This window comes from Hoplias malabaricus, chromosome X2, assembly GCF_029633855.1.
Source record: "Hoplias malabaricus isolate fHopMal1 chromosome X2, fHopMal1.hap1, whole genome shotgun sequence".
Classification (NCBI taxonomy): domain Eukaryota; kingdom Metazoa; phylum Chordata; class Actinopteri; order Characiformes; family Erythrinidae; genus Hoplias; species Hoplias malabaricus.
This window is the reverse complement of record NC_089819.1, coordinates 52,805,201-52,817,283: the sequence shown is the minus strand read 5'-3', so window position 1 is coordinate 52,817,283 and position 12,083 is coordinate 52,805,201.

Genomic DNA, 12,083 nt, shown 5'->3' with positions numbered 1-12,083 from the left:
AATCTGCGAAAATACCGGCTTTATATCACTATAACAATCACAACAATATCATTGTACAGTGGTTAAAATTAAGAAAAACTCTATATTGGAAAATAAAGGACCAGTTCCCGAGAGTTGGGTGATGGAGGTACGTATCATCACTATTATTACTATTAGTATTATGTTTGTGTCGATGTCATAGTCCAAAATACATCACTCCATAGCTGTGAGGGTCTGTGAGTGACAGAGTGAGTGTGTCGTGGATATGATGAATGTGTATTAATTTCTAACCCAGTTACCAAGCATCAGTGGTAAGTTCCCTGACTGAGGTGTATTTGTAATTAGCAAGCTTAACAGGAGCCACAATGTCAGAATATACAGCCATGATCCACAGCGCTGAGCCCTCTCACATGGCAAATTTTATGTCACAATTAATGGCCCTCCATTTTATGGAGAAACCTAAGGGCAAGTCCTTAATAAAGGTAGCCAGCCAAATGGCTACACTAGCAATAGAAAAACTTAAACACACTTTCCAGGATATAGAATTAGAAGTAGTGAGAATACAAATGATGAGCCCAAAAATGGAGAACATCAGAAATGCTCATAAAGAGCCTGATCATTTAGTGGCACTGCATGCAAAACTTGCTACAGTCAAAGATGAACTCAAATTGTCTCAGCACCTGCAGTCAGAGACAGAAAGCAAGCTAAACATTGTTAAAGTAGAGCTAGAGAAGGTACGCTCACAGCTACTTAGCAACCAACAGAGGACTACTCACACGCACAGGGAGCTGCAGAATCCAAAGGTTTTCCTGAGTCACCTTTCCCAGCACCAACAGCCTCTACACCAGCTCCACAACTGGAAGCTAACGTAATCCTCCCAAACACAACTGAACATTTCAGCGGTTTCATTGAACGGCAACCTAACTATATCAGGAGACAATATGATGTGCTCTGTGACGCTTTGGAGAAGGAGTTCTCCAATCAGCTGTCACAGGCAAGACTGATGACAGCACTGCATGTTAAACAACAAAGGCAGGAGTCACCCCATCAGTACTATCACCGCCTTAGACAAGCTTATTTTGGGCCTCGAAATGAACCGGGAATGGAAGAAGACTTGGATTTCAAAACACTCTTTGTCCTAAATCTCCATCCCAACAGTAGTTGTTATCTAGGGGTTGCAACATGTCCACGCACCCTGTCTAGCAAACAGCTGTGTGACTTAGCACTCAAAGGCTTTTTAAAAGACCAGCAAACTTTAAATCAACGGCCATAAATGCCACAAAATTGTAACAATTACACTCTGTCTTCCCCTATGGAGCTAGAGGAAGCCTCTAGGGCTGAATCATGGTATCCAAAACCCGCTCCACCTCACAGGCTTACAGAAAATCAGGAGAATAATAAACCTTTACACTCCAATAGGAGTTCTCCTCACTCCAGTCCTCACTGGATGTCATAGTCCAAAATCACTCAAACCCATATGTTAATCAGTTAATGTCAGGGCACCCTCAAAATAAATTCCCAGCCAGTAGGCATGAGAATCCAGCACTCAAGGGAAATGTGTTGGACCACTGATGTCCCCAAAACTCGCACACATGTGACAAAACCCTAGACAAAAGCTCCTGTCCTAACTTGACTAACGAGAACAGGGATGAGAACTGGCACCAGTGCGAAAGCTCAGAAGATGTGAATGAGTCTGAAGTATCTGGAATTAGCACAGAAATTCCAGTAACCACTGAACAGGTGCTTTCACACCTGTGTAAAGAGGAGCGTCAGACAGCTGACCTCTTCTCAGACACATCAGCTGAAACTGAGCATGTCCCAATGACCCCTGCAATTCAGACTTGCACGTCTGACCAATTTAATAAGGGGGGTGAAAATCAGACTCCTCTTAATGTCACGGTTGTTCAAGGTGATTCACCTGCATCACAGTTCCTGGGCCATTTAACAGAAAAGGGGGAGCTCATAGATTAAACCTGACTACAGTCCTGGAAAAGAAGCTTGTACAAGAAGCTGTCTTGGACACTGCATCAGACATCACACTGATGTCATCCACACTTTTGATGAAGTGTGGGCTGCAGCAGACCACGCCCCACGGAGATTACAGTTACAAAATTATTCCCTCCAAATTGTGCCTTATTCATACACTGGTATCAAAATACAGTCCATGGCAAGAGTGCTCATAACGATAGGACCCATAAGTCTGGTTTCCCTGTATTTGTGTCTCCTATTGAAAACATTCCCTTCCTTATTTGCAAGGACCTGCTCAATAGGCTTGAGCCACTGATTGACTTCAAGTGTTTGAAAATCTGGGCCCAGGTTCACAAACCCCTGCCCATCTCACACTCACATCACTGTGAAGGTCAGTCCTGTCACCTAAACACCAGGTCCACAGAGACTACTAACACCTTTCACACTCCAACACTAACAAAGGATGCCATGAGCCAGAGCATCTCAGCTCATGATGAACAAATGACTGTCCACACAATAACAGTCCCTTTTGCTAACACCCATTTGGATCCCAAATGGCCTCCAGAAAGAGATCAATTAAAAGACCTGACAAACCAGGGTAACCACAAAAACCTCCTAAGTGATTTTGATTTCATTCAATTCTCAAGTGCAGGACAAAAAGGGATTAAAGTGAAACATCACATAGTCCAGTAAAATACACACAACAGGATAAGGGCAGCTTGCAAAGTAGAGACTTTGCCAGTAAAGACTGGAAAAGAGCAAAAAAGGGATGCAAAAATGGTTATCGCCAAAATGTGTTCCGTAAAAGGCTGAAAAGGGGGGAAAAGTACAAATCAGTTAAACTGGTCCAAAAGTTCATGAAAAGTGAGAAACAAGCTCATAAGCTCCTGCCACATGGGACAGACCCACACAAGGTCCTAAATGATTCCCCCACCATTCATCCTCTGTTCAAGAATGTGAATAAAGATCAGCAAAGCGTTGACTTCAAATGGGTTCCTCACAACCAGATGGAGCCTCACCAAATCACCATGAGACTTGTAGGGAACAACAACACCCTTGTTAAGTCATAAAAGAGCAGCAGACACCCAGAATACCTTTAATGGTATTAATTGTTAGCTTCCACAACCGTATATATATATATATATATATATATATATATATATATATATATATATATATATATATATATATTAAATAAATAAAACTTTCATCTGTACTTACGTTGCGTCTGCCTGATAAAGCAATATGTGGTATATCAATCGAAGTAAAATTCAAATTTCTACTTTAAACATTGTTTTCCATTCTAACTTGTGTATCGCTGTCCATTGCCATGCACAGCTAATTCATTAAGCCATGACGAACTATTCAAAAGGGGGGTGATGCAGTCAGCACACAATACTGTTTAATATTTTTTTTTCCTCTGGAAAACTTATTTTTCTTTGTTTATTCAGCAATCTAAGGTGACAACGCTAACATTCAATGCCTAACAGGCTTATGCCCACTAGTCATGTTAAATCAGAGTTCTTAGTAGTTGGCTTAACTATAGAGGAACACCCTGCTTATCCAGTAATTATCACTAAGGCAAAGATTTGTTTTTAAGTATTTGCATGAATAACTACCCCTGAAAATTTCCTTTGATAACAAAAATATTTCCTAGGTAACAGACACTTTTAACATAAGGTGAACACTTATACCAGCATATTGGATCAAGTCCAATAAAGGTTTATTCCCATATTAAATGATCCCAGAAAGGTATCAACCTTGAGTGTATGAATGAATGATTCCACTGCCCTTGATGTTTACATTCATCTCTGCATTATCAGCTCAACGCTTCTAGAAAGAAAGCATGATCTGAAAGGGGGGGATATGTAGTGGACATGATGAATGTGTATTAATTTCTAATAAGAAATTTTGACTTTCTGAAGATGTGATTTTAAATACCCAAGCTTTCGCTAGTTTTCAGAGACATCTTCAAACCAAGATCGGAATTTGAGATTAGCATCCAGAGCAGGCTCGTAAAACCTCACTCCAGGACGTGTATGACCCAAGGTCCTAGGGTCAAGAAAAGAATCTTTGCAAAATGACACATGATACAAAAAGACACACAGACCCACCTTTATTCCATGTCCTCTTACACCTTTTTAAAGACTGTTAACTCTAAAAGACTCAAGCATCCCAAAGTTCTTACATGGAAAACAAGTGTATATGGGCACAACTGTTTGAAATTATTTCCATTTAGACAATCAAAATGGGTGGGATTCAGTTACATGTGTTTAAAGATATTTTTGTTTATATGAATTTATGTAGAACCAAGGTAGCCACATACTGTGTGTGTAGTTGGTTAATAATTATGTAGAACATGGTTGTCTTAATTATATTACTTTGTGTTAGCATGTAATATTTTATATTGCAAAAGCATGACTCAGAATTCTGGGATGGTCAGTCTTTGTCTTGTCAAGGGTCATAAATTCTATGTGATGCCAATACCAAGGTACAGGAAACAGCCAATCAGGAGCAAGAAATGCTCCAGTTCTCCCTCATTGAGGACGAATCAGGTATTCGGGGCAGCTTTTCTAAACTCTGGTTAAAAACCTGTGGCGCCAAATGACACAGGCTCCTTTTTCTTCCTTTCTCCACTGTTCGACTCTTCACTTCAAGGCTCCAGACAGTTGGGGCGGTTTCTCTTTTAGCCTTTTTCAAGGCTAAAGAGTAAAATGACCTGAGTTTTTGAGCTCACTCTTTTTAAAACTCCTCTGAGACACACTTTTAGAGAATTTTGGAGAGGAAGACGTTTTTCTGAAGAACGTCTCTCTCCTGCTTCCAGCAGACAATGCTTCTCAGATAGGGTAGTCAGAGAGCTCCTCCATCTCTCATGGCTCTCTTTATCAGTATTAGGCCCCTCGTGGTCCAGAGAGAACCGATATTTCTATATTAATGTTGTCCAGATAGAAACTATAGATTAAGAAAAGCTATAGTTTAACCCTAGCGAAATTTCAACGCCACACCCAGAGCATGGAAACCTTAGACCTCTGACCCTAAAAAGTACGACAACGCTTCTGGACCAACAACGACGAAAGAAGACGGCCGCACGCACCCTCAGAATGACCTTCTGAGATGAAGCCCCAGGAGAGACCTGCTTGGACTGTCTCTCACAAGGCGGCAGATCAGCGACGACGAAGAATCACCACACAGACCTTCAGAACGCCACCAGCTCCGACGGCTGCGTCTGAAAGCCTCGGGAGAAAAGGAAAACCCGCGGTTGCAACCTACAAGGCCCGTGTCTGCAATTCTCCAGGAAGTTGTACCGGAAGGCACCGTCAGTGACATGCTTCCTGTCCATCTCTGATTACGTAAAGTCACATGGTCTCATGTCTCTCATGGCTCGTGGGTTGGTACTGAAAGTTTGCTGGGATAAACAATAGCCTTTCTTAGAACTTAGGGTAATAATTATCATAGAGAAGTTCCCTCATATATTAATCGCCCTGTTCCCTCATATATCGCTGTAATCCATTTCATTATATGAATGTCTAATTAATATTCATTATTTGATATTACAATTAAGAAACCAGTTGTGTGATAAAACCAATCCTTGGTTATTTGTTTGTGTGTGCACCTTTCCTGTATAGAATTATAACTTCTAGTTCAGATTCCATTTCATAATTCATTAATAATAACTAATTCTAGCTAATTCTGCTGTATAATATATGAAGATGACCTACTTGTCTAAGCTAAAATTAAGATGGTAAGGACACTACATATTATCTAATGGCTCCCAAACATGGAGCTTAGCAAAATAAAATAATTAATTATTAATAAAATAATAATTAATTATCATTGACTCCACTATGTAGTGCTTATGCCAATGCAACTTAAGCATTACTATTTCCACTACAATATATATATATATATATAATAAAAATATTCAAAATTCAGAGTCAAATATTTATGCCAGTTGGTTAGTGCTAGAACTTCAGCAAAAATAGAATAAGAATATAGTTGTATAAACTTCAGGTCTGAGACACTGGATTCTAGAAGTTACTCAGTAAATAATGTCATAAGTCTGATCTTCTATTCAAGCGTTTTTTTTTTTCTTTTGGAACATTATCCTTTAGCTTCTGTTTGATTCACTGACTTTAACAGAAGAGCTCTACTCTGAACAGTGAGTAAAGGCTACTCTCTGCCAGCGAAGGACTCTGAATCAATTATATTGAATGCAAAGTTATGCAAAATTGGCCACCAACTTACAGTAAATTATAGATGAGGCCTGGGCCCATTTATTCTGCATTCTGCATATAATCAGTACTTTATCAACAAACTCAGGAACTGATTCAACTGTCTACAGCTCATCAGGAACAATAAAGAGAGGTTTGCTGTTACTCGTGTGATGTGAGGGAGGGGTATGAGGAATGTGATGGATGTTATTGCAATGTTGTAAACTACATACATTTTTAAAAACAAAGAATCAGAAACTGGAGTCCAGTTTGTTACTGAAAGAGAGATGTTGTGGATAAACTCCACTGCCTCCCCTCCCACAAATCCCCATTTTCCTCTTAATTCCAGATCAGTTCATTCAGTTTCTTGTATCTGAATGGTAAGCATGTCCTTTTTGTCAGAGGAGGTTAAGGGGCTCATTTGCTTAGGATAAAGTATGTGAACAAAATGACAGATTCAGGCGGATTGTGGGGTGAAAGGAGCCTCGGAGGGGCACTACTGCCCCCTTGATGGACTTAATAAGACCCTTGAGAGGGCCACAGTGAGCTCTGACAATAAGCTTGTGCTTTGGGAGAGTTTGTGCACCTGCTGAGCTCCAGCAGCCTTAACGGTTTATTTTGCTTCTCTCATTACTGAGACATCTCTATATCTCCAGTCTGGATCATCAGCAAACCATGAGCAACACCATCATCGCTTGAGCTTGAATGAAATAAAAGCTGTGGTTGAAGAAATAGGCAACTAAACGAATGTTGGAATTTCAGCTTTCAGAATGCAGTACAAATTTGGAAAAGCTCTGTACTGAGGCCTGTACGCAGTCAAAGTTTGAAGATGAACTCCAGAAACTCACTTTAAAAGCTGCATCTAATTAAAACACAAATTTCAGACATTTGTTTGGGTCAAGGTTCTCTATGAAGTTCTGAACAGAGTCTGGAAAGAACTCACCTTGTTTCTTTGAGTCCAGAATGCTATAGTTGGGTTTCTTGTGACTGAGCTGTTTTTTCACCAAGAAGGACCGTGGCATCTTAAAAGATTCAGAAACTTTCTAAATGTCAACAGAGTGGTTTTCAGCCTCAGTGCCCTGCTCTGCTGCTTCCAGACTGTGTTCATGTGGAGATCTGGCCGCTGTAATAAATAGGAGATGCTTGAAAGCTGCTGGAGAGGGGAGTCAGGGTGAGTGCAGGGGGGTGGAGGAAAATTAGCATAAACAACCCATTCAACCAATCAGAAGGATAGGAAGCACTGAAAGGGGCATGGCCCTGTGGCTTGCTGCATACCCCAACAAAACAGGTGCATGCATGTGATAGAAATGGCAGAATTTCACTGCGTGTGTCATGCTCTGGTATTTTCAGAGAAGTTACATGGTTTTTCAATTTAAATTAAGCCCTAGACCAACCCCATTGTCAAAAATATAAAACAACTGCTGACTAATTATATTGGAAATATGGATTTAAATAATTCCAAATCTCTACTGAGGAAAGCCCAGTATTTACCATTCTGTTACCATGGTGACTATGCACAACACACTTGTAATACTTCATTCACTAAATTATGGGTGCAGATTTAACAAATCCATGTAAAAAGCCAACATATATAGCTCCACAATTATTGTTACATTTTTTGAGGTATTTATCTTCATTTGTATGCATCGTAAAATTATACAGTTACAGAGAAACCTAGGTATTTTTTAAAACAATTCCTGGATGACCAGTAAATTGTTAAGAGAATTGTAGTATAACTTTGAGGTTGCTATCAGTCTTTCCCCTAACTCCGGCCGTCCCCTATTTCCAGCCAGTGCTGTATATGGTGCAATTCCGCTCTCTCATCGCCAATCACATTGGGTAAAACAATAAAACGTAAGTTCATGCCTTAGTAGAGCATTTAAACATCAGTCTTGCATGAAGATACAACACATTTCCATTTCGCGACAGATATTTCCCTCAGTGTAAAAGTTAGCTTAGCGGTTAGCTTTCTTTTCTCTGAGGGGAAAATCTACCGCCATTGTAGTCCTTACATGTAGAGTACGGATACCAACACAGGACAAACGTAATCTCATTGTGAACCTCTCAAAACCACTGAATGTGGTGGGGAGGTGGCCGACGTTAGGGGGCGCCAATAATCTTAGCAGTATTGGCACTTACTTAAACAAAAGCTTTTTTTATCTAAAAACATATTTTCTTTCAAAGTTTTTTTTGTTTTGTAAATTATTAATGTGAGTTTGAGTAATTAATTAATTAATTTGTTCTTTCATATGTTCATTTATAGGGCGGCACGGTGGCGCAGCAGGTAGTGTCGCAGTCACACAGCTCCAGAGGCCTGGAGGTTGTGAGTTTGATTCCCGCTCCAGGTGACTGTCTGTGAGGAGTTGGTGTGTTCTCCCCGTGTCTGCATGGGTTTCCTCTGGGTGCTCCGGTTTCCTCCCACAGTCCAAAAACACAAGTTGGTAGGTGGATTGGTGACTCAAAAGGTCTGAGAGTTAATGTCTGTGTTGCCCTGTGAAGGACTGGCGCCCCCTCCAGGGTGTATCCCTGCCTTGCGCCCAATGATTCCAGGTAGGCTCTGGACCCACCGCGACCCTGAACTGGATAAGGGTTACAGATAATGAATGAATGAATGTTCATTTATTTATTCATTTGTGTATATTTGCTTCTATGTCACAGAATATCACATATTGGTATAAAAGAACATTATATGTTTTAACATAAAACTAAAATTAATCTTTGGTATCTTTGCTGTTTTTTTTACACCAATAAGCTATAAATACAGCCATGAGCTATTCATATGTTCACTATAAAATAACACTTATTGACTCGTATATTGTTTTATGATGATATTTGTTGGGTTCTATAATATAAAACTAAAGCTAATAAGTTTGTCCTGAAGTGGACGTTTGGGGGGTGGGGGGCAAGGCAATTGAATGAGATACATAATGTGATAGGTGAGTTCCATTCATTCATTCATTCATTCATTATCTGTAACCCTTATCCAGTTCAAGGTCGCGGTGGGTCCAGAGCCTACCTGGAATCATTGGGCGCAAGGCAGGAATATACCCTGGAGGGGGCGCCAGTCCTTCACAGGGCAACACAGACTCACACACACATTCACTCACACCTACGGACACTTTTTGAGTCACCAATCCACCTACCAACGTGTGTTTTTGGACTGTGGGAAGGAAACCGGAGCACCCGGAGGATACTCACACGGACACGGGGAGAACACACCAACTCCTCACAGACAGTCACCCGGAGCGGGAATCGAACCCACAACCTCCAGGTCCCTGGAGCTGTGTGACTGCGACACTACCTGCTGCACCACCATGCCACCCATAGGTGAGTCTGTCATTTCATTTTTTTTTTCAGTAAGAAGTTGTAGTATTGTGTGGATGGCAGTGTTTAAAATTAATTTCAGTGGAGTTTGGAGACAAAAGACAAATGTGCTGGAGTGAGGGGCTCAAACTGTAGGGACACTGCAGAAAGAGACTGACAACCATTGGACTAGGAAATAATAGCCAGGGTCCTTTTGTCATGTTTCCCCGTGCTATTTGTTTGGCCAAAGACTGCAATCAAATGAGGTGTCCAGGACAATCCCTGTGTGTGCTTTGTAAAAAAAATTTAAAAACGAAAACAAACAAGGGCGGTGGCGCAGCAGGTAGTGTCGCAGTCACACAGCTCCAGGGACCTGGAGGTTGTGGGTTCGATTCCCACTCCGGGTGACTGTCTGTGAGGAGTTGGTGTGTTCTCCCCGTGTCTGCGTGGGTTTCCTCCGGGTGCTCCGGTTTCCTTCCCAAAAACACACGTTGGTAGGTGGATTGGTGACTCAAAAAGTGTCCGTAGGTGTGAGCGAATATGTGTGTGTGTGTGTGTTGCCCTGTGAAGGACTAGCGCCCCCTCCAGGGTGTATTCCCGCCTTGCGCCCAATGATTCCAGGTAGGCTCTGGACCCCCCGTGACCCTAAATTGGATAAGCGGTTACAGATAATGAATGAATGAATGAATGAATGAAAACAAACAAAAACCGTTCCTCTTATATCAGCTTGTCTGAGTGATCTGGAGTAAAATGCTGAAGACATTGTTGAGGACCATACTCTTGTGCCAAAAGCACCCAAAACACGTGGTAGACAGGATTCTGGTGCCATCTAGCGACATTTAAGTTACTAGCACTCTTTGACCTACAGAAGGGGTCTCCAATCTTATTCATAAAGGGCAGGCGTTGCTGCAGGTTTTCATTCCAGCCCAAGCTCGAGCACACCCTGTAACTGTTTAAAGACTGGGACAAGTTGATAATTAACAAATGCCTTTTTGGACAGATTCCTTTCCATTCAACATTTGGCCTTAAGGAAATATAATAAAATAATATTTTTGTCATTTCTTGACAGTTTATTATCATTGAAACCTGTTATTTTCTGTTCATACCAAACTTTCAAACTTAAGTCCTCTAATAAAGCAACTTGTTTACACCAGAAAACTCATGACCATGACAGAAACTGACAAGTTTACCTTTTATAACTGTGCTTTTTAAATGTTACTAAAAGCAAGCACCACATTTTATCAACCAGAAGTAATATAGACTTGATAAATGATCAGAAATGGGAACCAGACATTATGTAAAAATACATATATTTCATATTTTATAAGGTCTGGCTGATAAACGTGCTGTATGTGAGAGCTATAACTCAATCTCTCTCATGTTCTGATTTTAATGATCCGGAGAGTTGGTCTGTATAGAACGCAATTTATTAAATTTAATAAATGTAATACATAAACAGACTCATTACCAAGATAATTAAAAAAAAGCCTTTTTGGACAGATTCCTTCCCAGTAAACAAGGAACGTCCCTGGACGTTCAAAATAGGTCTAAAAGTAGTCTGTCCGTCAAGGACCAATTAATAACGTCAATGGACGTCTAATAGTCGTCTTTTCAATGTCTGTGTTTGGACGTCTTTTCAACTTTCATTTTCAACCTTAAGAGAACGTCGATTAGACGGCAGTCATTACGTTATTTCAACGTTGAATCAACGGCTAAATGTTTACTGGGTTTCCATTCAACATTTGGCCCTAAGCAAATATAATAAAACTATATTTTTTGCCATTTCTTGACAGTTTTTATCATTGAAACCTGTTATTTTCTGTTCATACCAAACTTCAAAACTGAAGCCCTGTATTAAAGCGATTTGTTTACACCAGAAAACTCATGACCAGGAGAGAAACTGACAAGTTTACCTTTTAACTGTGCTTTTTAAATGTTACTAAAAGCAAGCACCACATTTTATCAACCAGAAGTAATATAGACTTGATAAATGATCAGAGATGCGAACCAGACATTATGTAAAAATACTTATATTTCATATTTTATAAGGTCTATCTGATAAACGTGCTGTATGTGAGAGCTATAACTCAGTCTCCCCCCTGTTCTGATTTTAATGATCCGGAGATTTGGCCTGTTTTCTTCTAAAGTTAATATTAAACAGAACAACTGGGCAGATGTAACTCGATTAACTCGTCAGAAAGTCAGTAACGGTCAGGTGTGTCCGTGTATTTGTGTCGTTATAGGGACGGAAGTGACGTCGTCTTTCAGTTTTGTAAAATATAGAGTAGAAAGTGAAAGGCTCGTGTGACACAGAAACGCTCAAAAATACGAAGAAGAAACTATGATAAATGACCTTAAAAACTTTCAACACATTTCTGTTCGAGGCTCCAGTAAAACACTGTGATGTTGGGCGGAGCTCAGCTGAAAATGACGTAAACACAAGAAGGTGCGCGCGGCCGAGTGTGTCCCTTTTCTGCTCTGACCCCTGACCCCTTGAACACTTGATCCCCGCCCACCCCTTTTGCTCACCTACAACAGCGTCATCATACGTCATCAAAGTGCACACTTCAAGAAAGGAAGTAGGGCTTATTGTAAAAATTGGGACGGGAAAGGCTATAGTCC